Below are 25,434 nucleotides of genomic sequence, written 5' to 3' on the forward strand. Positions count from 1 at the left end.
CATCATATCAGTTTCATTTTAACCTTTCTTTGCCCCGGAGACGACCCAGTATTTTTGGGAAAAAACTAAACACAACACCAGACAGGTCTGTGTTTATCTTCATCTCTGGAATTCTTTTTATATTTCAAATAATTGCCAGGGAAATTCTTCTCTGACCCTCTCTGTTGGTTTCGAGGTTTTTCTCCCCATCCACTAACCCTAAAATTCAGGTTTTCTCTTGTCTTTTTACTTTTTTTTTTTTTTCTTCACTTTTCTATCTATCATCATCATTTGTCTCCCTTCATACCTGATTCTTTCCCCTTCCCCATCCCAATTCTTTCCTCTTTCTTCCGTCTCCTCCTCTCGTCTTCCGTTACTGTATTGTCTGGTGCATGCACCTATGCGTGGTGTGCTCGTCTGATAACACTCTCAAGGTGTAGTAAATCACTCGTCTTCAGGGAACAAAAAAGGTCAAGACACCGGAAAGTAGGGGTCAAGTACAGGTCAACCTACGAGTCATCAGACGAGCTTCGCGCTTTCTCTTGCAGTTTACATTATTTACAGACGACTAAATATAACCGCCATATAATGCTGCACCACAACCACACCTGCAAGGTACATACTGTGTTTACAAACAACAGAACAGCACAAAACATCTGAGGTGAGTTTACAAAACCTCTTATGTATGTATTAGTCGTGTGGTTTAGTATTACAGGTAACATTCCATGTAAATGTTTCACCTCAGTGATCTGTTTAACTGGCAGGAGGAAATTCATTTGATATTTTTTTTTTTTAGCAATATTGAGTGGAACTTTAAAAACTCGTTATCTAACGTTGCTCTCTAAGCAGAAAGGTAATTGGAAAATGCAAATGTATATCAGTTGTGTTGCCTTGGTCTCTATTCTTGCCACCTCCTTTGTTCAATACAGAAAGCACCCACGTGTTTTATTTTTAATCACAAACATAAAAAAAACAAACGAAACGTTTGTCCATAATTTTAAAAAGAAAACAATTGTGACAATGGATTAAAGCTGTAAACAAAGCAAACATCCAACTGAAACGGAAGCGTGATTACTGCTCGTTGTTGGAGGCGGTGATGGAGGTGTAAGTGAGAAGGGGGATGAGTAAAGGGTGGGGAGGAAGTGTGAGTGAGCGTTCACAGATTAAAGCCGACTGCTGGAGTGCAACGGCGCCAGCCTGTCATGCACGCGCACTGCACCATGTGCACTCGCTGCATAAAGACGTTTAGTGTCTTTCACCCTTCATGTCTACCCCACTACCCCGCCACCCCGCTATCCCACTATCCCCGCCCGAGGTTCAAACAGACAGCGCGGCGCGAGCCACCCACGGGGAGGTAACTGTGTCTGCACGTTCCCTGGCACCGTTACACCCGTCCACTCGTCCCCGGACACGATACCCGCACCCTCTTCACGATGGAGGCAACTTGAGGGCTCAAGACCGAAGTCTAGCACCATGACATGCAAGCGACATCTGTCGGCGTGATGCTGGACCTAAGGAAAGTCAAGAAACAGAAGCTTCTAGAAGCGAGTCACTTGATTTTTGGGATTCTTTTGTTGGGATTCTGGTCAAGGAAAGCCGAACTCTACAACTCTACATGGCGATGGTGTTTAAGTGAGAGCAGAGGCTCTAGTGTCCTTTGTTGTGATCATACTTCAGAGAATATCTATTGACAGGTTTGGAAGTAAGGCACGTAACTCTGTACTAATTATACGGAAATAATGAGCAGAGAGTGTGGAAGGGACTGCCATGTACAGTATCAAGTTAAAAAAACGAAAAAATTAAAGAGGGGAGGGAATGGGTGTTTCACACGGAGCCAGCAGGCAAGGATACATGGCGGCAAAACAGTCAGCCCTATAAACAGCAGTCTTCACGGAGTTAGTACATTTTTGTTAAGTTTTTAAAGAAATTTTTCGAGAGTCATAAATAATCGTGCGAAGACTCACATTATCAGACTAAGAACCTAAATCTTTTTCGGAAGCAAGCTTTGTGTTTGTGTGTCGGGGTGGTCGTGGTCTGTTTTTTATGTGCACGTTGTTTTGCATCAGACTTTTCCAGGTGAGCACACAGTCTGTGTCTTTGATGTTCGCAAAGTTAACTGCAATATCTTAAACAGATTTCAAAGCCGCGCTTTTGTCCACCAACGTCCAGGAACCAATGTTGATCCAGAGAGAGATAAGAAAGTTTGAGTGACGGAGTCTTTAGTGCGATAGCTTGTCTCCGGACTGACCACAGTTTCTTTTCCTCCCACAGGTCACATGACCATACAAGCACTGCTACACCACAATATTCCATATTATTACAAATCTTGGCTCCCAAATCCCGTGTCTACTCCACCACCACATCAAATTTCCCAGCATAGGTCACACATTTGCAGTGTATCCGGTTCAGAAGCTTTTATTGACATCCTTGTTGACATTTTCTTTTTTTAAAAAAACTAATCTCGCCTTTAAAAAAGCAATTGGTGGTTCTTTACTAATTCAGTTCTCAATACTTGCTGCCGACTTACTGAATGGCTCCACTTCTTACCGAGTTTACTCCCAAACCCAGAGCAGACATGTGGCAGCTGGTCCTTGTATACGAGGGTTAGATGGGTCGGGATGAACATTGACAAGGCTTTTGTCCGAGGCAGACAGGAACGATTTCTTCTCTAGGAAATTTAGAGGATGGATGTGTCTCCCTTATCTTACTGTACCTAAAACTCTTCATAGAAATGTGGTGGCGAGACTTACAAGAGTAGAAATCCCAGAAGGTTCTCAAGAAATGTCAATGAGTTCATGAGTTTACAAATTATTCTAGTTTACTTAGCTCTGCACTCCAGTAGCATTTCTGTACTGCTTTACCATTCCTAAATATTTTTTTTTCCTATTGATAAGAGTCGGTGTGTCTGGGGGATTCTGGGTGAGAAGTACAAATATATGGTGAACACAATGTGCTGCTTTCCTAGCGCAAAATAATACTCGTGATATTTTGATAGTTTGGTTTTGGTAATTTAAAGCACAAATATCAATAAAGCAAGACAACATAAGACATACACTCCTTGTTGTTCGTAAGTTTATCGTCTAAGTTTGAACTTTTTCAATTTGAATTTTTCTAAAATACCTAATTAGTTCATTGTTGTTCCTATGTTCGCTAGCAGTCTAAGCAGTTCATCAACAGGAGTAACAAAATGAATTTAAAATTTGGGGGAGATTCTCACATTCCCACACCCACAGCCACCAAAAACCGAAAAAAACCGGTTGTCTATGGCTAGAGTTAATGAGATATCATCCCGTAGAGAGGTAGATAGTAAAGATTTTCTACATCCAACTCTGTTTGTCCCCAAACTTAGCTCTGCTTTCTGCACACAACACTGCTCTGTACTCAGCAAACCAATCTTCAAAGACCACCTGACACACAACAATGTACACATACCCCTCAAACTTCCCACCCAGCAAAGTGCAGACATCTTCATGTCTGCCCTCTCCTCAAGATGAAACTCTGACTGAGCTTCCGGCCTCCATGCTGCGGATGGATTGGAACTTCCTATGCCCTTGATGCAGAATATTTGAACATTTATTTTTGTAAGCAAATGTTTAATCTCCAGAGAATCTCGCCAAACAGAACCTTTGCGAAAATTTTTTTAAATGTAATATTTAATGCTGCAGATAAAGTTTATCTTCCGGCCCGTTGCCCACCGCCCAGAACTATTTACCCTCCAGAACCGCGTGACATCTTCAATAATAACAGCAAATCTACTAAACAACAGCAGCTAATAATAATAATAATAATTATTGATATAGCACTGTGCTGAGCCCAAGCAAGGTGCACATCGCTTTACAAAGATCAGATGGCATACAAAAAAAGAGAAACCTCCGGTGCCTCAACCCCCTTTTTTTCAGCAAAGATGATGATGGTGGTGGTAGTGGTGATGATGGTGATGTTGATAAGTCCACTGCAGGAGGAAGTTGAGACTCCTTGTCAGGACGAAGACGATAGACTAACGGACTATTTGCGGAGGAGGAACACATTTTGTGAGCGCGCTGTGAGACGGACAGCAAGTCATATCACACCAAGGAACTATTTTACAAAACACAAGCAGGTTCAGGTGAAGTTTTTCAACCCTTCAGGATGTTGATTTTGTAGCTTCAAAGGCAAAAATGGTTGATTCCTTGCGTCCCTCCCAAGTCAGAGATTGATGAAAGTGGACTGATGGCTTCCCACTCTTTCACTAACGCAGGTGTAACGTCCCTGCCTCACCTGCCTTTCTGTTCCTCCCATAAACTCTCTTTCTCTCTCTCTTCCTTTTATGTTCTTTTTTACGTTCTTCTGTGTTTGTTGTCCTGCTCTGTTTTATCTTCTATTTTTTATGATTCACCTCTCCTTCAACTTTCTATTATCGTCTTCCGCTCATCCCCTTCTTTTGTCCCCTGTTCTCTTTATACTTCTCTTCTATTCGCTCTATGAAAAAAATGACAATTTTCTTTCCTCTGAATTTCTCAGCCTCATCGTTTTGTGCTTCATTTCATTGCTCCATATTGCTTCTTTTGTTCTCAGTTTTATCGCATTTTTATGTTTGTATACTGGTTAATGGCATTTCATTGCGGACTTTATGGGTTTATGTATTTCGTCTCTCTCCTTTGAAAACATGATAAGCTCCTTTGTCATCTTCACTGCGCCAGGGTGGAGTTATTTTTGTTCCTTGTCTCATTTGCCTTCTTTCCCGCATGGCTATTTTTAGCTGACCCCATCTTCCTTCTATTCCTTTACCTGAAGACCTTTTAACAAACGCAGATTGATGAATGTTCATTTTCTTGTTAATGGTTATTACCAAGGTAATGAATTAAGGTATGCACGGATACGCACAGAAACACACTCGTACGGAGACAAACACACGTGTGTATCTATTAATAGCTTCTTGCTCATCCTCCGTGCTGTTAACAATTGTCGTATCGCCCTCCCCTCCAGCAAGTGTTGCCCAAAGCTACTCAACTCAAGGAAAAAAATGTACGGAATGTGGAAAGGAGAGATGAAAAGACGAGAGAGAAACTAAGATTTTCCAACTCATTGCAAAAACGAGGGCTTGACGGGACCCCTGCTACCCGGACACTTAGCCCGATACCTAATGAATGAATGTCTTCTGACGACAGCCGGGTGATTAGCCACCCACCTGGACCCGACGCTGTTGAAAAACATCAGTATCGCCACCCAGCACCCGGGGATTGAGATGGTGGGAGGACTGGGGAGGAGGAGAGGGAGGAACACTCTCTTGCTGTTGTCGGGTGTCCCAGGGTTGAGTCAAGGATCGCAGAGGGCGCGCACTTCACACCGAGCGGAAATGAAAGGGTTAAAGTTCAACGTTTACCCATGATGCACTAGAACATGTTCACAGGAGGTGATCAGTGATCAACAGATGTATCTGGTCAGCTATGAACCTGGTAAATGTGCGAACCTAGACAATCTAAGATTTAATAGCTGTACAAAGATAGGTCAACGAATAATACTGGTCAGGAACAAATCAAGTGAACGATAGAACCTGTGTTTATTATAATTTCAATCATGTAAACTTCATCATTCCTAAACAAACTCTCAAAATATGTTGAAATAAATCTTTCTTATTCACAAAGATCACTATCATCACTGTTGGTATTTCGGTTCTGTTCAAAGATTTATGTGTTTCGGATATGTTTACATAATTTTTATTCTAGGTCTAATGTTTACTCACCTTCAGATTTATGCATTTCGGTTATGTTCAACTTTACAAATATTTATGTATTTCTTTGCAGCCAGGTTATTTATGCTTTATGCGATCAACTCGAGGCAAACAATCCTGTTTGCATAATATTTGTCTTTAAAAACATGAAATTACATAAGTTGCCTTTTTCAAGGAGAAAATCATTAAGTAAATCGTTTTATTCACCCATCTCCTGTTCCGCATTTGTTTATTATCCATCTTAATTATGGTGTTGCAGAAAATAGTTTTCCCAAATGCTTTCAATGCATCTGTCAAATTTTTTTCATGTAGAAAAGAGTCGACTGGGGAATGATGTGATCAAAATAGTGAACACTTCGTGAGCGGGGTTCAGTATACTTGTTTTCCTTCAACTTCTTCCAATTGGCGAGAGCTTTAAATCATTCTGTAGTTTTTAACATCAAGTATGCTGTAAATATTTTTAACTCGATACATTTCTGTCACTAATCATTTTTATTTGAAACTAAAAATAGTCCAGTAAATGTTGTCAACAATATTCTCTGTCAATTCGGCAGTAAAACCACAAATATATTAGTTTTAACAACATTATTGACCAGAAAATTGCTGTAATGGAGGTTTTGCCAGACATTATACGTCCTTCTAACTTCAACAAGTGAGCTATCATAATTTAATTATTTAATTACACATTGTTAAAAATGTGTGCAATTAACCAGAGTCTAAATTAGGCTAGTATCGAGTATGACTAGTACCAGAGGTTATTGCAAGGGGAGAAATTACATATTTCAGGCTTGGTGAGATGTACCCGCATATTAAAAATAATAACATGGACAAGTCAGTGAGCTGATGGCAGGATTCCATCATAAATCTTTCTTTCTTTCTCTGATACAGGAGTAAAGAGCTTGTCCATAGGACATCGAGAATCGAGGGTAATCAGTTCGGATCTCGACTCTCAAATAAGTTTTTCTTGTGACGTAGGTCTGACAGTCCTTCACGTGCTGTAACCATAGTTACTGACAATGTCAGCCCTCCCACCTTTCCTCTTGTGACTGTCGTGTGTGTGAGAGAGAGAAAGAAAGAGTGAAAGAGAGAACTAGAGCCAGGCACCGTGAAACTGCTGAGCTCCGCTCACGCTCTCCACACACGTCACGTGGACTAAGCTCGAGACCCGGATGAACGTGCTGAGATCTTCACGGCCGAGGGCTCGCGCACGCGCGGAACAAAGCTGTGGGTAATCCTGTGCCAGTGAACCACTCTCATTCAACCAATCAGACGTGTGTGCCTGCACGGTGCTCCTCCTTTTAAGTGGGGGAACCTCGACTCTTTATTTTGGACGAGATAACAAAATTCTTCAAACACAATTGATGCATCCCTAGAATTAAAATCTCACCCAACCGACATGTCGGAATCCGCTCAGACTTTGTTTTTGTTTGTTTTGGGTTTTATTTTCCTGATGTAGGTCGCACGAGAGTACCAACATACAGACATAGGGTGGATGTCAGCTGACTTAAAGGTCATCACTGGAGTAGATTTTATCTTCTGAACGGCGAGAGTTTGACTACCGGCCCTGGAGAGGTGAGATTCGTACCTCAGCAAATATTTTGTCTGAATTTAATTTCTCTGAAGTCCTTGAGCACAGCCACGTGCTGTACCTGTGTCAGGTGAGGCCATGAAGATGGCTGCTAGCAGCAGCAACACCACGTGATCCAGTTTACAGCACAGACAGAAAAAAAAGTCGAAATAGTTTTTAAAGCGAGGTAGTGTCGATCTCCGAGGCGTACTCGTTAAGACTATCATCCATAGAGGAAAGATGTGGTCGATAATCACCTTGTCGATGCCTCATACAGTCGCTACAGCCTTGTGTATGTCGCTCTATGCACGGTCCTTGTGTATGTTGCTCTATGCTCGGTCCTTGTGTTTGTCGCTCTATGCTCGGTCCTTGTGTATGTCGCTCTATGGACGGTCCTTGTGTTTGTCGCTCTATGCTCGGTCCTTGTGTATGTCGCTCTATGCTCGGTCCTTGTGTTTGTCGCTCTATGCTCGGTCCTGTACTTCGGGGGGCCATCATTCTCACTGTTCGTTTGACATTTGTCTTCTCTCCTTTTCTATCTTTCGAAATAATTTCAGTTCGTCTAGTGATACAAGAGATTAGAGGAATGTGCATTCGACACCAGCGAGAGAAAAATGAAATCCTGAAATAGAATACACTGACCTTGAATGAATTCATTTCCTTGCTCGCCATTGTCTTGATCAGTTGTTATTTTCCCAGCATTTACCAGTCGCAATTGTACGCCTTCTATTTTTGACTGGTTATTAATAGTAGCATTGTTTACAAGGAAATAATGTGTGTTATCTATCTCTGATCCTGCGGTGGCTTTGTGTGCATGTCTGTGTGTGTGAGAGAGAGAAGTACACAGAGAAATAAAGATATCGCAAAAAGAGAAGGAGAGGAAGTATTTCTACACCCGCACATTTTTGTAGCAGAAAAAGGACTTGCCGGGATTGGAACAGAGAGAGAACTAACTTTGGCAAAGTTCAGAATGGCAACACTAACCCTAACCACAAACCCTCTCCCCTAACCCTGCACACGGTTGGCTGATTTTCATGCCCCGTTACTGTGGTCTTCAGAGGCCGCCAATCACTGGCTTGTCATTTCAAGTGGACCACTTGCTGGTCTGTGTGAGATTACTAGCATGGCTGGCTTCATCGAACCACTCACATTCGCCCACATACACCCTTTCCCCCAAAAACTCACAATGTCTAAATGCGCGGATTTCGTCGTTTCGCCTCGTTGCCTGCCTGTCGTTTATGTTTGATGCCATGAATAGTGAGCCAGCTTATTTCTCTAAAGCTGTTACAGTCAGACAGGCGTAGTGGTCTGCGAAGAAAATTAGTGAAAAGGTAAATCACAGTTAAGTTCGTAGATTATGATCTGCAAAACTTCGGTCATCGGAAGGTCTCCTCTATAGTTAGTTCAGTGTGTACTGCACACGCACATGACTAAATTAGCACACACACACACACACACACACACACACACACAATTAATTTCAGTCTGATTGAAAAGTTGGTTTGTGTTTGTCCATTAAGAAGATAATTCTGAATATGCTTATTTCAGTGTTTTAAATATGTTTCTTCGTACTCTGACTTTTGTGAATCATCCCTGTTTGAGATTTGAAGTGTGGAGAGTTGGCCGTGTGAGGTTATTTTACTCGATGACCTAAGAAAGCTTTGGACGTTATGATGACGTAATAAGAAAAGCTTTCTCGACTGACTGTATCGGAGGGCAAAGTGGCGACAAGCAGTGAGAGGTGTAAGCCCATCCAACCTCGATCATAGGTAATAAAATAATTAAAAGTCTATGTTATCTAGTGAATTAGTAAGGCTCAATGAAAGAAACCTATTTCTCCAAATCTGAATAAATACTACTCTTCTGTTTCTGAGCTACACTTCTGCAAAGATCCCCATACACAGAACGCGGTCAACCTTATGTCACAGGTCACCTGTCAACATAATTATGGCCCCACTCCTCCCATTGGCTGCAGCTTTGTCAACGTAAGCATTTCGATGTACAGTCCTGACGTCTGTGTGTTGACCTATTTTTGTGAAAAATAAACAGTACAAGATAACTTTAAATCAAATTATAACTTCGATAATTAGAATAACCTAAAACGGTTTTTTTTAAAGATTGAAGTGGACCTTTTAAGACATGTATCTCGAGAACAGAATGGAGTATTTATTCCGATTTGGAGAAAAACTTTCTTGCACTCAGCTCTCTAGATCTTTCAGTGCAACTTGTTTACACAATGACACCCGCCGGCAGCCAACCACAGGTGGGAGGTAGTGCGCGGGCACTGATGATGTCTGTCAAAGCCAGTTGCCCTGCTACAGATGCCTCCAGGGTCTCTCCCCTAACCCCCGCCTTGGCCAATATCTTGAATTATTTTGCCAAAGTTGCGAACAATTGTTTCAACAATTTTGCAAACAGGACTTAATCGTTTTCGACACAGGACGAGGATGCTTGGTGTGGCAGAACCAGAGAGCTTGGCAGGTCTGCTGCACCTGTTGTGAAGGCAGTAATGGAGATCTCAACGTCGTGCAGTGAGAGTGACGATGACAACGACCACTAAGTGCGACACTCGTTATCCCTCCATTTTGTTACCTCAGCGTTCACAACCACAATTTTTTAATTAAGAAAGAAAATACATGGGAAAGAAACAAAGATAAATAAACGAAAAACAAAGATGGAAATGGAAGGAAGAAAAAAATGAAAACAATAATGAAATAAAGCAGGAAAATAGAAAAAAAAAACAAACGAAAAGAAAAAAAATATAAAGATAGAAAAGGATGATGAATTGTGTGTGTGCCTGCATGCGTGCACCTCAGTGTGTGAGTGATGTGCCAGGCTGCATGCACGTTAACAGGGTGGCCTGCTCTCAGTGCACGCACTGGCCACCCGGGGTGTGCGCGAGGTTACAAAACAGATGTGGAGGCAACGTCCTTCGTAATTCACGAGGATCCAGAAACCACTGGAAGCAAATAGATTCCCAGCAACCTCCATCTTAGTGGCAACACACCTGGGCCTGTGTTTTGTCCATCTTCGGTTACCAAGTGCGTTTCTCTCCAAACATCTCGTGCGCGCGTGTTCGCGTGCGTCTGTGTATGAGTAAGAGAGAGAGAAGACAGAGCATTTCTTGATACCCGGGGTGGATTCTTATCTACCGTAGTCGTGAAATAAGCCTACCAACATCACCAAGAACAGAAAGAGATCAACAATATGACAACAATATGTTTACATCGTCAAAGCTACACAGAGAGCTGGGACCATGTTTACTAGCTGTGTACATAAGTGACGTCATCGGTAAATAAAAACAATATTGCACTGTAGTGTTAATACTTAAAAAAAAAAAGGATGTTACTGCTTCACCTAAAAACACCTTTTCCAATAATATCAAAATCCTCTACCACCCTCCATCAACAAAAGTTACAAAGGGAGATGTTTTCTCGGAGGGACATGGGGAAACCCAGGGACCTGCTACCTGAGTTGTAAAGTTATGTTCAGACCCAGCATATGTTGCTTTATTCTCGGGGGCAAAGTTATGAACCAGTGGCAAAGATATTCTGGGTAAATCAACAGAAGGCAACATCTGCCGGGTCTGGACAGCGCTTCCTAACTACACCACGCTCGCCCTCGATGTTCCCATGTTGCCTTGGGGCAACGACTTACTATTAGGAGTGATCATGCCACCCCGGGTCTGTAAAATACTAGACATAGCGGGTTTTCCGATATTGGAGGAGGGAGAAAATATGAGATCAGACCAGCAGATGTGTTGTCGCACAGGTTAACTGCGTCCATGCAAAGCCCGAGCACCCAGTCGCTTTCATTTAAGAGGATTGTTCTTGCGAAGGTGTGATTTGCCATGTGGTCTGCAAACATATCACGTGGTGTAAGGGGCTTGAGTGGGGTGTAGGGCAGTTTGGATCAACAACCCGTTGCCATGATACGCAGCGGTGACTGAGACACTTCAACGAGTAAGTGTTATGCTAGGTACACACTCACACAAACACATGCATGCACGAAGAAAGCAATGAAAAAAAATCCTCCAGGTAGTCGCAGGGTCAACAGGAAGGAGAGTGAATGAGTGTCACAACTTACGAAGCTGGAAATGTTAAAAGACTGGGTGGGTTTGAATGAGGGCAGGGGATATGTCACGACACCCTGGGTGGATTGCGACCGTGCGAGAGCTTTATGCTGGGGATTGAACAGCCTGTGTGTTGTCCTCTGACCTTTTCTCACCGCACGCCGGCGGCTGCTGCAGGTTCACGACGGGGAGGAAGCAGCGGTGAGGTGGGTGGCTGGGGTGGGGGGTTGATGGGGTAGGTGGGTGGGGAGGTTGCTGAATAAAATATAACGCATACAGCACACAAAGAACCTCTTTGATCACTTGCCGTGCTCAGCTTTTTTTTTCTTCTTCTTTCGTCTGTGGTGTTGCAGACGATCGGGTGGCGGTTATTTGAATTATATGACGAGGACAAAAATAGGCTTTTCTGATTTTTCTGTATGGAATATAGGGTTAGGATGCTTTCAGTGGTTCTTTGTTGTTGGTATAGCATTCTCGCAAGCAAACATCAGCTCCACCCAATCTTAGCAGACTCACTCTTGATCAACTGCTCAATTTCTCTCTCTTAAAGGAAAGAAAGAAAAAGAAGTGCTTTTAAAATGTCGGGTGATGCTATTGACTGGATGTCTTTACATTTTCTTTTTAGTTATTCCTATCATCGAATTTATAACTTTATTTACAGTAATCTTGAACTGTTTATATTGCATTTTCTTGTTTGACAGAACAATTTTCTCTTTTCATCCACCTTGCATTTTTCGTGGTAACTGAGCGAAAAAGAAAGGAAAAATCACAAACGGTAGCAAAAAAAAAAAAAAAGAGAGAGAGAAATGTTAAAGAGGAAGAGGGGAGGTTCGTAACCAGGAAAACAAACAAGAAGATTTTAGGTCAGCTGTGAAGTATAATACTTTCAAGCCACTTAGCGCAAAAGCAAAGTGCACAGGTCGTCTGTGAGGCTCAGAAACGCCCTCAGGCAAAGTCCTCGTCTACTTTAAAATACACGGCGGGGAGTGAACTCTGTGTGTCTGTGACAGAGAGAGAGAAGGATGTGTGTGTCTGTGGATGTGTATATGAGTATGGGCGTGTGATCACTAATGTATCAGTAATTCGTCGTTGACTGTTGCCGGTCGTTGGGGGAGTCACACCACACCCGACACTCACACCTGTCTTGGATCACCACTGTTGGTGAGCAGGTCCTCCAGTAGTTCTTTCTCTGGCCACAACAGTCTCGACCACCCTTCAAACTACCTTCAATAAAATATGGTCTTCGATAAAGTGTCGTGTGGGATCACATGGCCATGCCACACTAATGTAACCCGCTTGACTGCTGCAAGTTAAGGTTACTGGTGTCCTACGACTGTGGCCACCAAACACAGCAATAGGTTTTATGTTTTCTGTAACGAGATCCGGAGCAGCCTCCTCAGGCACTTGTTCTCGAATGTCTGGATTCCTGTCTCCGTATTGTCAATGAAGTCGACGTTTAACATCCGGTAAAGCAGGATGAGTTCTATTAGGGACGATTGTAGGAAACCTAATGGTCATGGCCAGACCAGACCCTGTCCACCCTGGTCATCACCGTTGTTACTGTTGTAATCCTGATTTTGATATCTGCTGGTCACTGTCCATGGAGAAGATGGCTCTCAAGGACTTACATCTGCTTACTTCTTTGAGCAGTATTCCCTTCATGAACTTTGCCAAACACCATGACATGACAGTGATGGTCTCCACTCTATGTCTGTCAGTCTGTTGGCAATGTCCTACGGTTCTCTGTAAGCGCGTGCTGTGAGGTCAGTATCACCTGCAACCCGTATGTTCCTAATCGCCCCCTGCCAATGAAAATGGAAGTGTGATGGTCTTGGGGGATGGGGGGGGTCTCAAGCATGATGTTCTAAATATTTACGGATAACAAACAATAAGGAGAAAATAGTTCACTTAGCAGAAAGAAAAGGCGTTGGATCATTGTCGTGAACACAGCTCATTACACTAAGTGGGTATGGGGGAAAGAGGGGGCACAGCGCGCACACACATGCAGAGTAAGAGAGGAAGGAAAAGGAGAAAGGAAGGGAGAGAACTCCCGGCTTTATAAAAACGTTTCGACATCATATTAGTTAGGTCATTCGACAAGTAAAGTTCATTTCCTGACTTAATGAGCAGGAGATGGAGAAGGGTGAGTGGGTGGCTGCACACCAGATCAAACGTTCGGTGGCTGATGCGCATGCGCGAAGAGAACTCGAGGCGGAAACACTTTACTTTCAACACCCGCCTGCCGCTCGCCCTCGCGAAAATAATTCTTGACTCGCGCTCCGATAGCTGATGAAAGTGGAGGCTCCATCCACGATCCCTCCCTCCATGAGCCTGGGTTAGCAGCCAAACGGTCGTCCTTAACTCAAAGCCTAGCAACCACCAACCGTCCTTTTGCTTGCGTTTGCGCATGCGCAATGGATTATCTCCCCACAGTCCATTGAATTCCACTTGTCTATACACGCATTTATTCTCCTTCTCAGCAAAAATTATTTTGATTAAAGATATTTAGAGTTTGAGATTATGGGAGGCAAACTCTCCAAACTCACCTGACAGTTTTTTCTGTAACGAACTCTAGTCAAGCGTTCCATGAGAAGGGAGGAAGCAGTCAGGCATCCATTTTTTTCTCGATCCGTGCTAATATTAAATACAACATAGAGAGAGAAATTATACAGAATAAACTTTCTAAAAATACATTTTAAGGGGTACGGAGGTCGATCATCTAGCTGAATAGTATAAACATGGAACCCCCGTTGTCCAGTAATCATCGTCCAGTAATTGTATCTAATTATCGAGACCTAATCTCTCCCTGTACTGCAGTGCCGTTGTGTAAGTGTTTTTGGCGGTAAATAGGAAAGAAAAACGATTCATTTGAGAGAAGCAAGGTATGGGGTAAGTGGAAGGTATGCTGTGAATCCTACTTGGCGCCAGGAGGCTGAGAAGAAAAACTAATAATTGTGTTATGTGGCGGTTCACCGCCTGGTCACAGCTCCCCGCCTTTTACTGGACTTGATGCACGTGCTGTCTGTTAGATACATGGCAGGTAGGCTGGTGTTGGCTCTGTTTTTAATGTAGCTTTGTAGTTGATCTTTAATATACATTGACAGTGATATCTTTGACATGCTCTTTCACAGAGTGGCTCTGTATCTGGTACATGCATGTCCTCACGAACAGCAGCAACTTTCTTTCCATCACTCCTGATGACTCGGGATGAATGCCTCGCGACTTTATAAACCTTAAATGCAACATTTCGCTTCAGGAGGTCAAGTGTTTGTTCAGCTTCCACCCAACATCCACCTTTCAGCATCATCTCTTAGTTCATTACAGTCCATTCATCTCTCTGTCCATTGCTTTTTCGCAACTCTTTTGATCATAATTCATACAGACGGCCGCAGAGAAAAGTTTCTAATGATCTGCCATAAGAGAACAGAACACTAGTCCTCGTGGCATGCCATCAGGTCACGTGACGAAGATGACTGTACTATTAGATAATTAAGCAGTTTCTCTACATTTGAAAAGCAACTTTTTTGTTGTTGTTTCAGTTTGGGGGTTCAAATTGTATATCTAGGCTTCCTCATTAGAGATGGGGATGAGGTTAGAGTTCGGGGTTGAGACTAATCACAAGAGGTAAAGATGAAATAAAGGACAGTGTGCAGACACGCAAAAATCTTTACCTTAAATATGTTTACCTTCACCTCTTTCTTTTTATTCAGACAGAATACTTCCTGAATATATTTGACACCTTTGTATAAACAAAAACCAAGCAGGAAGACATTTGTCAACGTGTGGCTTAGAAAGAAAATCCTTTCTTCAGTGGGTCACTTCCGCAACATTGTCAGCACAGAATCGCATGCATTGATAACAACAATTTTGAAATAATATTATTCGTACGTTTGTACCCCACACACAGTCTAAAAACATTGGATATTCAAATTCACTTCCTGGTGTCCAACCTTCGCAACATCACTTCAGAGAGTTTGTTTAACCCTTCAGGCAAACCCGGGAGGTGTCCTCCTTAGCAAGGACAGACTAAGGAAGAATGAATCGCCTACAAGATCCACTTCATGAAACACCATAAAACCTTGTATAAAAACCCTTCTATAAAATTCTATGACAATTTCTGCGAGGATGTACTAAACTGGACAGATGAGGAATGCCTGAAGAGACATTAAAAAAACCTACCAGCTACAGACCTCGAACAAAACTGAACAACCTAAGACTTTAGTCAAAGTACAACATCTCACAGAAAACATTGTTGTACTAAACCGATGGCATGAATATTGTTTATGTAACTGTGAAGAGGCACAAGTCGGTCTGGTTCTACAATGGGACTCGACCCCATGTATAGAGAACCTTGGAAGGGTCAAAGGTGAGGTGGACAGAAAGGAAAGTGTCTTATAAATCTGAAGAAATGGAGTAGTCATTCAATACAGTGGCGAGCCATATGCTCTCCCTATGATCAGTCACGGCGGTCCATCACAACCAGCCACAGGATAAAAGTCAATGGATGAATGAATGAATGCTGGCAGAAGAATCGTTTAAAAGCCATAAGTCACATTACTTACCTTGTGCTTTACAGCTCCTTCGTCTTCTTCTGGTCACAGCTTCTGTCGACACACAAAAACGAGTCTCTCAGACACCTAAGACAATAAAGATATGCTAAATGAAACAACGCGCATGCCCGCTGTGTGTGTGTGCGCGCGCGCGTGCACCCCAGTGTACCCGTGCGTGTGTGCCAAACCAAAGCGAGGCAATCATTTTGGGGAGAAACACAGACACTGCTGAATGGCGTCAATGGAGACGAGTGTATAGCTTGGCAACCATTTTGAAATGGCAAGACCATTAAATGCTGGAATCTCTCTCGCCAGCATCCGGTCTTCTGTAACATGAAGCTCAGTGTTTGGAACCAGCTTGTGGAAAATGAAGACAAAAATAGGGACAGTTGCAATAACCGACCACAAGGTACTGGACTATCCTTGGTCATTCAGTCTAACAGTTATTTCATTATCTTTTTATTGCCCTTATTTGAAGTCCTTCTTAATTGTAGTCTTTTAAGAAATAATCATCTTAATTCATGACTTCAGTGCTTACTATTTATAAAAAGCTATTCGGATACTAAAGAGGATGAAATTAAGCTACCTACAGGAATATTTTTAGCCAGTAATTACTGGTTATTAGTTGGACTAGACACTTCCCATCCTGTAGACGACTTAGAACATTATTTGCAGAACATGTCTCTTTAGTTACTTAAAAATTTGTTTCCATTAATGTCATGATCTCTACAACTAACATGAAGTTCGGACAGGACACTGACTTAAACAGAAGCGTTGCCTGGTTTGGAGACTACCAAGTCTTTATAATGTTTGCACGTGGGATGAGCTTGTCAAATAACATTACAATGGGTGATGATAAATTTGAAGTTACGGAGGGAAAAAAAAGCATGGAACGAAAGGTCGTCTAAGTGTGAAAGGCAGAAAGGAAAGTGGTAGGCAATACAGCAATCATTTATTCATCCATCTCGCTGCCTGTACTCCCTTTGATAACGAATGTTTCCTGCAATGATCTGTGTACACGTGATCAGATGCTCAGTGCAAGTACATGAGTCAACCCGCCCTCATCCATCCTCTCAACAAAGCGAAAAACCTATCACGTGACCTGACGAACAGGAAAAACGCATTGTGCATCGTGTGAGTGGTACAAGCGGAGGCAGAAAAGCTTCATTTTTTTTCCAAAGTGGAACCCATTAATTCGATTCAGACCCACCTTCTGTCAGTTTTCTGCAGGTTGCAGTGCGAAGGTTTCCAGAATAAACGGGGGCTAAAAGCAAACCGATGCGACCCCGAGGGCTGGACACGATGCTTTTAGTACACGCGGAGCCATCCCACGCCCATCAGCCCCTGGGTATGTGATTATCACCGGTTTCACGACACTGACTTGCAGGAATGTTGAGGAGAGATGGAGTGTGAGCTAACCAGGTGAGTTCACAGGTAGGCGGGTATGTGGAGGTCTTACCCACGCGCGTCGCGGCACAGGGATTTAAAAATAGAATCGAAACGTGCTGTCAGGAGGAACAAACACCACGTAGAGGAAATCTTTTTTTTTTTCTATGTACATCATCATCATCATCATCATCAAAATCATCGTTGAACTGATGGGTGTGTTGCGGAATTTCTACAAGCAAACCACATGGCTGTTTTCTGTTTCTCTCCTCCTGTTGCCCAAAAGGTAATCCCCAATGCTGTCCCTTGTCGCAAACCAAGCGTGTCTAATGTTGATGTTCACCTGCAGTCTACAGGTGAGGCCTGTCTGCCGCAATGTGGTTTCATTACAAGATTCACATTCCCACATGCGATCGGCTTGGTGTCCCGACATGCTCGTGTGATAGTGTACACCTGTACACCTGTACTCTGTTAGTGCCGAGTGCTGGCCTCTGATGTTCCCATCGCCAGTCGGGTCCTGTTAGTCCTCGCATCCTTCTCAGCAGAAGCGAGAACGATGTGCAAAACGACCGACACGTACCTTGATAAGCCAGGCAAACGCCCAGATGGGGAACTTTGTTGTCTGCTGCTAGAAGTGAAACTTAGTTTTCTGTTTTTCGGTTTAAATTTGTTTCTATTAGTCATTAGCCTCTACTTTAGCATGGATGTCAGTGACCGCTAGGTAAAAGGTTAGAACGACAAACACAAAAACAAACAAACAAACAAACACAACAGGAGAGACAGAAAGACAGGAATTGTAGGTGGCACAATCATCATTATCAGATCCTCTTTTTATCTGTAATTCAGACTACATAAAAAATAATCAGTGAATTAGCTTTTCGTAAACAGCGTTGCAACAATATCCTGTTGAGGCTAGTTGAAAAAAGAAGAAATTGTGCAATTAACCTTTTGCATTCCATCTGAGTAGCTTAATTCCATTTACAAACAGTTTACATTGTAAAACAATCCGGAGAAAGTGAATGTCCAAAGACATAAAGTTGCTCTTGTTACCTCCAGCAAGGCTGTTGCTAAGGAGAGTGTTTGGTCTCTAGGGCCTGAAGACAAAGGAATCCTTGACGGACAGACAGTTGTTTGTCTAGGAATGTTTGCTTTGTTTCTGGATACAGTGATGCCATTAAAAAAAAACCCTCCTAGCCCTAAATCCAAGCCTAGCATCAACAACACAAGGCCTGCAGCTTGCCCTTCACAGAATGAACCAAAGGTCCTGGAACTGCAGACGATTGCTGGCAAGAACACAACAGAACCACAGGGTGGAGGCGTGGAACTCAAATGTCGCCGCCTTCCAGAATCAACCACGATGTTTTTTTTTTTGTTTTTATTATTAACTTCACCATTTTATTATCGGTAATCTCGTAATTTCTCGCGAGAAGCAGTTGTCCCTGTTTATGATTGTCAATCAGGGATAATGTCAAGTCGTCAAGATTTCCCTCTGTGCCTGGAGAATTATTCCCCCTGTGACCGGGAGTTTAGGCCAATTTTGGATCTCAATTGGGATTTTCTCTCTTTTCTATTTCCCTAGGCGTTCACTCTGTCTCTTCCTCCTTGATATTCATGCATGTGGTAATTGTGCTTCATATATCATTTCATTTTATGGTCCTGCAAAAAGCCTACAATGCTCTCGATGCACTTTTGCCGGCCTCGGAGATAATTAACTCGTTTGCTGTTGGATGTTGCAGCGCGGTCTCCTCCTTGTAAACCAGATGCCATCAGGGAAAAAAGTATTGTTTAGTTTCTAGAGAGTTCCATGGCTCAGTCGCTGCTGCAGTAATTGTTTTAGCACACGAGTTGTGAGAGCGCATGCTGACATAAATACATACACACAAAATTCATCATTGGTTCTGTGCTACCATGGAAGAGAGAGAGAGGGGTTACATTATTCATGTACCCCTTCCGAAAAGTATCTACCTACCTTTGGCAAAGTCTTGTATGTTAAATGCACAATATTGAGGAAAGCATTTATAAAGAAGCTTGAGCTCCAAAGTAGCAATATTTACCAGAAATCGTGGCATCAGCAGCCATCTTAACAAGGGAGGCGATGTACAGTCATCTGCCTGATAGCATTTTATGGCATTCTCTGTTTTGCTTAGTAAATGCATGAAATCTCAAGGCTCCAAAGAAAATAAAGGAAGAATAAACCCGAGCAGCCTCCAGCATCACATGTACATCATGTCTGTGAGAAGGATGGCAGCACCGAGACTGGAACATTGGGAGGTGTGTGAGGAGGGTTGTGGGTGAGAACTGGGTGTTTGTGTGGGCCATCAGCCAGTGAGACAGGTGGGGTGGGATGTGGGGTGGGATGTGTGTTTAGACTGTATATAACAGCTTTAGAGTGCAAAGTTTGAGGAACACACTAAGATTATCCCAGGGTGTCCATAATACACACCAGAGACCAGTGCTGCGACCACAGGTAAAACGACAAAACGATGAGATTGTGAGATAGGACAGGTGTGCTTATTGTATGTTACAGTTATATCTCAGTATATATCACTGGTATGTCTATTGTATATATTAGGTATCTCCCGGTATGTTCCCGATACGTTTGAGGTATAATAAAGATATGTTTATTGCAGGTATGCTAACAGTATATTACATCTTTGTGTATTGCAGGTGTGTTTACAGTACATTACAGGTATGTTTGCAGTACATTAAAGGTATTTTACAAACAGGAGTAACGGTTGTCGGTCCATGGTTTTTTGAAGAGACATTTGTATATACTGGATGGGATAAACAAAAGAACAGGTGGGGGGGTACAGGTGTTTAGACTACACCTTGCAACACAAAGAGACTTGTTCAAGCCCTGGCGTCCTACCTGAGGGACATGGGACGACCTTTACCTACCTTTTACCTCAGTACACAAACGGAAAGGATGGTGGTAAACATTGCAAAACAAATGCACATCTCCCTCCATTCCTCAAACAGTTCCCCTGAAGTCACAAATAGCTGGGAGGACAAGCGCACGACACTGACTACGAGGTTGAAGCCAGGCAGCATCCTTAAACAGTCATAAAGTCAAAAAGCAATTAGCTGACCGCCCTCCACAGACACGGGGTGCACCTGACCCCTGGTCATTTATCTGCAGGGTTTACGACCAGGAGTAAAAACACCAACGGTCACGATTCAACGTTTTACCATTCTAGAAACGTTGGCGGAGCAGACGACATGGGAAGGTGAAGAGCTCTACTGCGCAACCGCCACACGCATGCGTCCTCCTCAACCCTCGGCTCCTCGTGGCGAGCACGCTGATGATTTACAGTTGGGGGATGACGGCGGAGGGACCGAGCACCCGATTAGGGTCGTCGATGACTGTGCTAATGGCTGCGAGCTCGGCGGATGGCGTGTTGGAGGACCTGTTGCTATGATTTGCCAAATCGGACGTCAGGTGTGCTGGCTCCGGAAATGCTGCTAAAGTGGCAGCGGAAAGTTAATCACCATCCCTCGATGGCCAGCACAGGCTGCTCGGGATTCATCTCCCTTCTCTCTCTCTCTCTGACACACACTTTCTGTCCATCCGTCAGGTGTAGGTAACCTCTCTCAGCACCGAGAGCACGTCACGTGACGTGTTGAGCATGATGCACATCCTTTCAGCAAACTTTTGAATTTAACGTTTACTTTCTTTAAGGAATGATATTTATCTTTATATTTGTATGACAAAATATTAAAAAATAAAAAAAAAATTATTTAATGATTTACTCCAACATGAAAACCAAAATATCAACCCCTCCCCCTTCCACATACACACAACTTCTTTGACACCTAAATGGTTGAATGAAAACCCAGCAAAATATTGCAACACACAGAGTTTTGTCTCAGTTCTGTTAGTAGTACGAGCAAAGGATGGACATGAGTTACAGCTCTGGTGTAGTCCAACTCTTTCATCATCTTCCTTTTGCTCGGCTACCCACACTACCTGTCAGCAGGACATCAATCACAATCCAGCTTCATCTATGCATAGCTCGGTATAAAACGTCTCTATCTGCGGAGTTATCAATCAAAATATAACTTCACTGGGGAAGAGAATGAAAGAGAAAAAGAGAAAGGTGGAGAAAGAAAATCAAACAACCATTCCGGCGCTTGAAGGATTTAATCTTCGAGTTTTGCTGGCAGGTTCTTAAAAGTCTGAGACGACATCGCGAATCGTTGGTGTGTGCCAAGACGACGAAAAGGAGGAAACCCATTCATTTTAATATTTCAACTGTTTGAAACATCGATTATCATCAGTTTCAATTCCTTCACAGGTGTCATCACGGAGAAAACATCCGTGTGTGAGAGAGAGAGAGAGACGGAGGTGGACGTGTGTACAACAAGTAGAGATTCTGTTGTCTTCTTCCAATGATGATCGTAATGATGATCACGACGAGGACGAAGATATACTTAACAACATTTTTGTCCATTACCAATGAAGCATGCTTGTTGACATAAATCCGACACTCACGCACTCTGTTAAATGACAATGTTTGGGAAACAGTCACGTGCTTGGACAGCCAAGACTGAGTGTGACAAATCGTGATTGTGAAGGGGTAGAGGTGAAATGTATCACCCAATATGTGTAAGTGTGGGCACAAAAGTAGAACGAATGAGATAGCAAAAGAAAGAGGAAGAACAAGAATAAAAAGAGTGACAGCGTGGAGAAAGAAAGAGTGAAAGTAACAGAGAGAAAGATTTATTCAGTGGTGGTGGACGATCTGTGACCTAAGGTCTCCTTTAAAAAGTAAAAAGCCCGGATGTGAATATATGTTTATATTTTAGATGATAAAATCGACCATGTATGTCACAAATTTATTCAAAAGTTACAGAAAGAAAGCACTGACCATATCTGTATATCTCGATACAGGTGAGTCGCAAGCACTGAGTCATGTCGAGGGTCGCGTTCACTGACCCATGTCTACCTGTCAAGGTACAGGTGAGAGGATGGCACTGATCTACATGTATATAGGTCAGTGGTGAAAGGTGCAGTGCCCACAAGCGTGAAGAGAGGTGGACATAAATAGTTCATCGTATCTAGGGCAGGCAATGCGGAAACGAGGCTCAAGTTACACCCTGTCTTCCTGCCGCCGTCTGTTCTTTCTTCCTTCCTGTCAAACTCTCTCTCTCTCGCTCTGTCTCGCTCGTGATTAGAGTTTTTGTCCCGTGGCATTTCTCGTGACAGGATGCTACATCCTGGTCTGTGTTAGTAGCAGCAGGAGGTGGGGCCGCGTTTTCTTCCTGTCAAAAGCCTCTTCATCCCTTTCTTCATGTCACATTCCTTCCCATAATGTTTCCTCATGTCACATGCTCTTTCACATCTTTTCTTTAAAGCACACACCTCCTTGAACCTTTTTCTTGTTACACTCCTCCCACGACCTCTTCTTCTTCTTTCTCTCTGCCCCTCCCTGCATCTGTTTCTGTTTTCATTTAACACCTTCTCCCCACCTTTCACTACAAGGATTTGCATCTTCTGACCTTCGTGTTCCACCACCCACTCTCGAAGTCTCCTCATCTTGTATTCTAATTTATGTCTTACTTTTTAACAATGTTAATTATATTTTTAATTCTGCTGAATAAATGTTGCCCTTTCACTGTTCACTTCTTTGAGAAATTCAGTTTTCATGATAAGTTATACATAATACACTCGCAAGTCAAGTGTTTGTAAATATAACCCTCGTCAGAAGAAACTCATTACAGATCTTAGAACATATATAAATATATAAAATTACTCAAGGTGAAAATGGTTAGCGAGAGTCAGCAGGGTAAAAATTACAAGGGGGAATTCTACAGCAGCTTTCTAAAGGACATTTAAGTGTTATATATTTTTACAACCATGACCGAGAACTATGGCCCACACTTTATTCCCCTTCTGTCCGCCTTCATGGCCGCCAAATACCTGTAACAGGTGCGAAGCGATGAGTCAGACAGAGATCTACCTGGCACATAAATTCACAGAATAAAGAAAGAGTTGCCTTGCTTGCAGGCTGCGCCTTCGGCAAACTGTCACAATACAAGCAAGCTTGGTTTTTTGTTGGTTTCTTTTTTTTTCTTTTTTTTCTGTCTTTTCTGGCCGCTGACCGCAGACGACCGCCGCACCTTGCAGGAAAAGCCTCGACACTGTTCTTCACACCTGTTGCGTCATGCATCACTTGTCTCTCGCCTTTCATCCTGGTGTTCTGCTTCTAGCAAACTTCTTTCAAAGCTGTTTCCACTTTCATTATTGCTGATTTTTTTCGAAGACATGTTTACACCCTGACGCTAATTTGTGAGATGAAAAGTTTGTGTACACTGTGAACGAGCGGGTGGCAGATGGATTTGATTTTTAACACCGAAAGAAGATTTTAAAAAGATTAAAGAGGAGAACTGGGTATCGATGTCTACTTTCGCAGTCACGCCTCACGGCAATAATTGTGGAACGTGCTTCAAAGCGGAAGGAACCTGTATATACTTACAATGTTTCTATCGGAAGGTAAGGGCAGACAACCTGCGGTTAGCCGAACCTTAGAGAAATGTAAGTAAAATACAGATTTAAAGGACAACCCGAGCGCTCAGCGAAAACAGCTAAAAATAGAACATAAGTATCGCAAAAACATATTCCGGTGGTAGTTTACGATGAAGAGGAACGATAAATATTATATTAATGCTTTTCTGTCAATTGCACCTTGTCGAGAAAACAGGAAGTGACAGAAGGAATGTATTTCTAAGAATATCGTCGTCTGCATTAGCTGAAGTGAAAAGATGCAATCCTCGGTAAAAGAAAACAGACCAGGACACAATTGTTGTTGCCGAATATTCTCTTGGACACGCAGATAGAGTTAGTTTGTTGCATATTGTTATACATTATTCTATCACATGACATCTTTGTAGATGATTAGAACTATGGTCCCAGGGGTCAAGCAAGAGCCGAAGTGTCTGTATACCCAGGACATCGACTTATCTTCGCTTCGTAATACTGCCAAAGAAGTTAGGTAATCTCTGACATACTCCTTCGATCAATCAGAGATAACATTTTATCATAAAGTTCACACGCACATACACACAAACACTCTTTATATACACACATACACACAAACGTACATAAACACCCACATTCCTATTGACTTATTTCTCAGGCATATCTGTCAAATCAAAGCATGAGAAAGGAAAGAAATAATCAATGAACGAATGAGAGAAAAAAAAACCTCAAGAAAAGTAGAGAATAGTTGAGAAATCTGGAATTTTGTTTCAAGTGGGAGCTGCGTCCAGATGTTGTACCTTTGTTGGTCGATGATGTTCAATGTGTTTGCGCAACGTGGGTAACATCACTCATTTGTTTTTGCAATTAAAACTTGCCTGAGAGGCGTGGTCGATACCCGTGTTTACACTGCCATCTAGACAGAGATATGGAGGTCAGTTGGGTGTTTGAAGTTGAGCAAATCAAGTCACTTCTTGGGCGAGTTTTTATGAGTCCAGTCGATAGGGTGCGAGACACGACCAAGCAGACACGATCCACAAAGCTCCAGCGCCATCTACATGCACAAAACACTTCATAAGACAAAACAAGGGAGTATATCAGGGTTTGTGTGTGGGGGTGTGGGTGTTCCTGGACTTTGAAATCGAAGTCTCTGACAGAGATATATCTTACAAGATGTATTGATGTTTCGTCAACTTTCAGGTCACGGAGGGATTTTTTTTTATTCCAAGTGATACATGACGTGATATGATGGATGTCTTTTGAAACTGGAGGAGCTTGAATGATGTTGTTTACCAACAATAGCGCATCTTGACCAGTGTTTATGATGCCAGGCACCCTGAAACTGTTGATCAGTCCCAAACAGTACCAGGTCTTCATTTTGTAACTTCAAACGCAATGTTCCATTCACCGTGAAGGGAACCTGTCTCCATCACGTGTTTTCACTCGACTGCACTCATCACCTCTTAATTTGGGTGGAGATACCTGAAGCACACGGGACAGGTGTTGCTTATCGGGTGTGACTGGAATAAAATCCTGTACACACAAGTTGTTCCACTACCAGCAAGAAAAGTCTCTCCGTCTACAAATGTCGGGGAAATCCATAAAGAAAATACTAGTGATTTTACTTCTTCTTTTACTGCCCTCAGGGTGTGCTCGGCAAATTTGTTTGCCTAAGCTGCTTCGTCACAAGTC

General features: G+C 42.7%; 1 protein-coding gene across 2 annotated transcripts in view; it reads right to left on the reverse strand.

The window, feature by feature from the left end:
* The window catches only part of LOC112553964 (growth hormone secretagogue receptor type 1-like), a 57,615-nt gene that overhangs the window by 15,833 nt on the left and 16,348 nt on the right, over window positions 1-25,434 (reverse strand). Inside the window, exon 2 of one of the 2 annotated variants that reach the window (XR_003097180.1) lies at window positions 15,891-15,932. The exons of the other annotated variant lie outside the window; for it this stretch is intronic. The gene's annotated coding sequence lies outside the window, so the exon portion shown is untranslated. Of the gene's footprint in view, window positions 1-15,890; window positions 15,933-25,434 lie in introns of those variants that run through there. 2 annotated transcript variants of the gene reach the window in all.

This window comes from Pomacea canaliculata, linkage group LG13 (assembly GCF_003073045.1).
Source record: "Pomacea canaliculata isolate SZHN2017 linkage group LG13, ASM307304v1, whole genome shotgun sequence".
Classification (NCBI taxonomy): domain Eukaryota; kingdom Metazoa; phylum Mollusca; class Gastropoda; order Architaenioglossa; family Ampullariidae; genus Pomacea; species Pomacea canaliculata.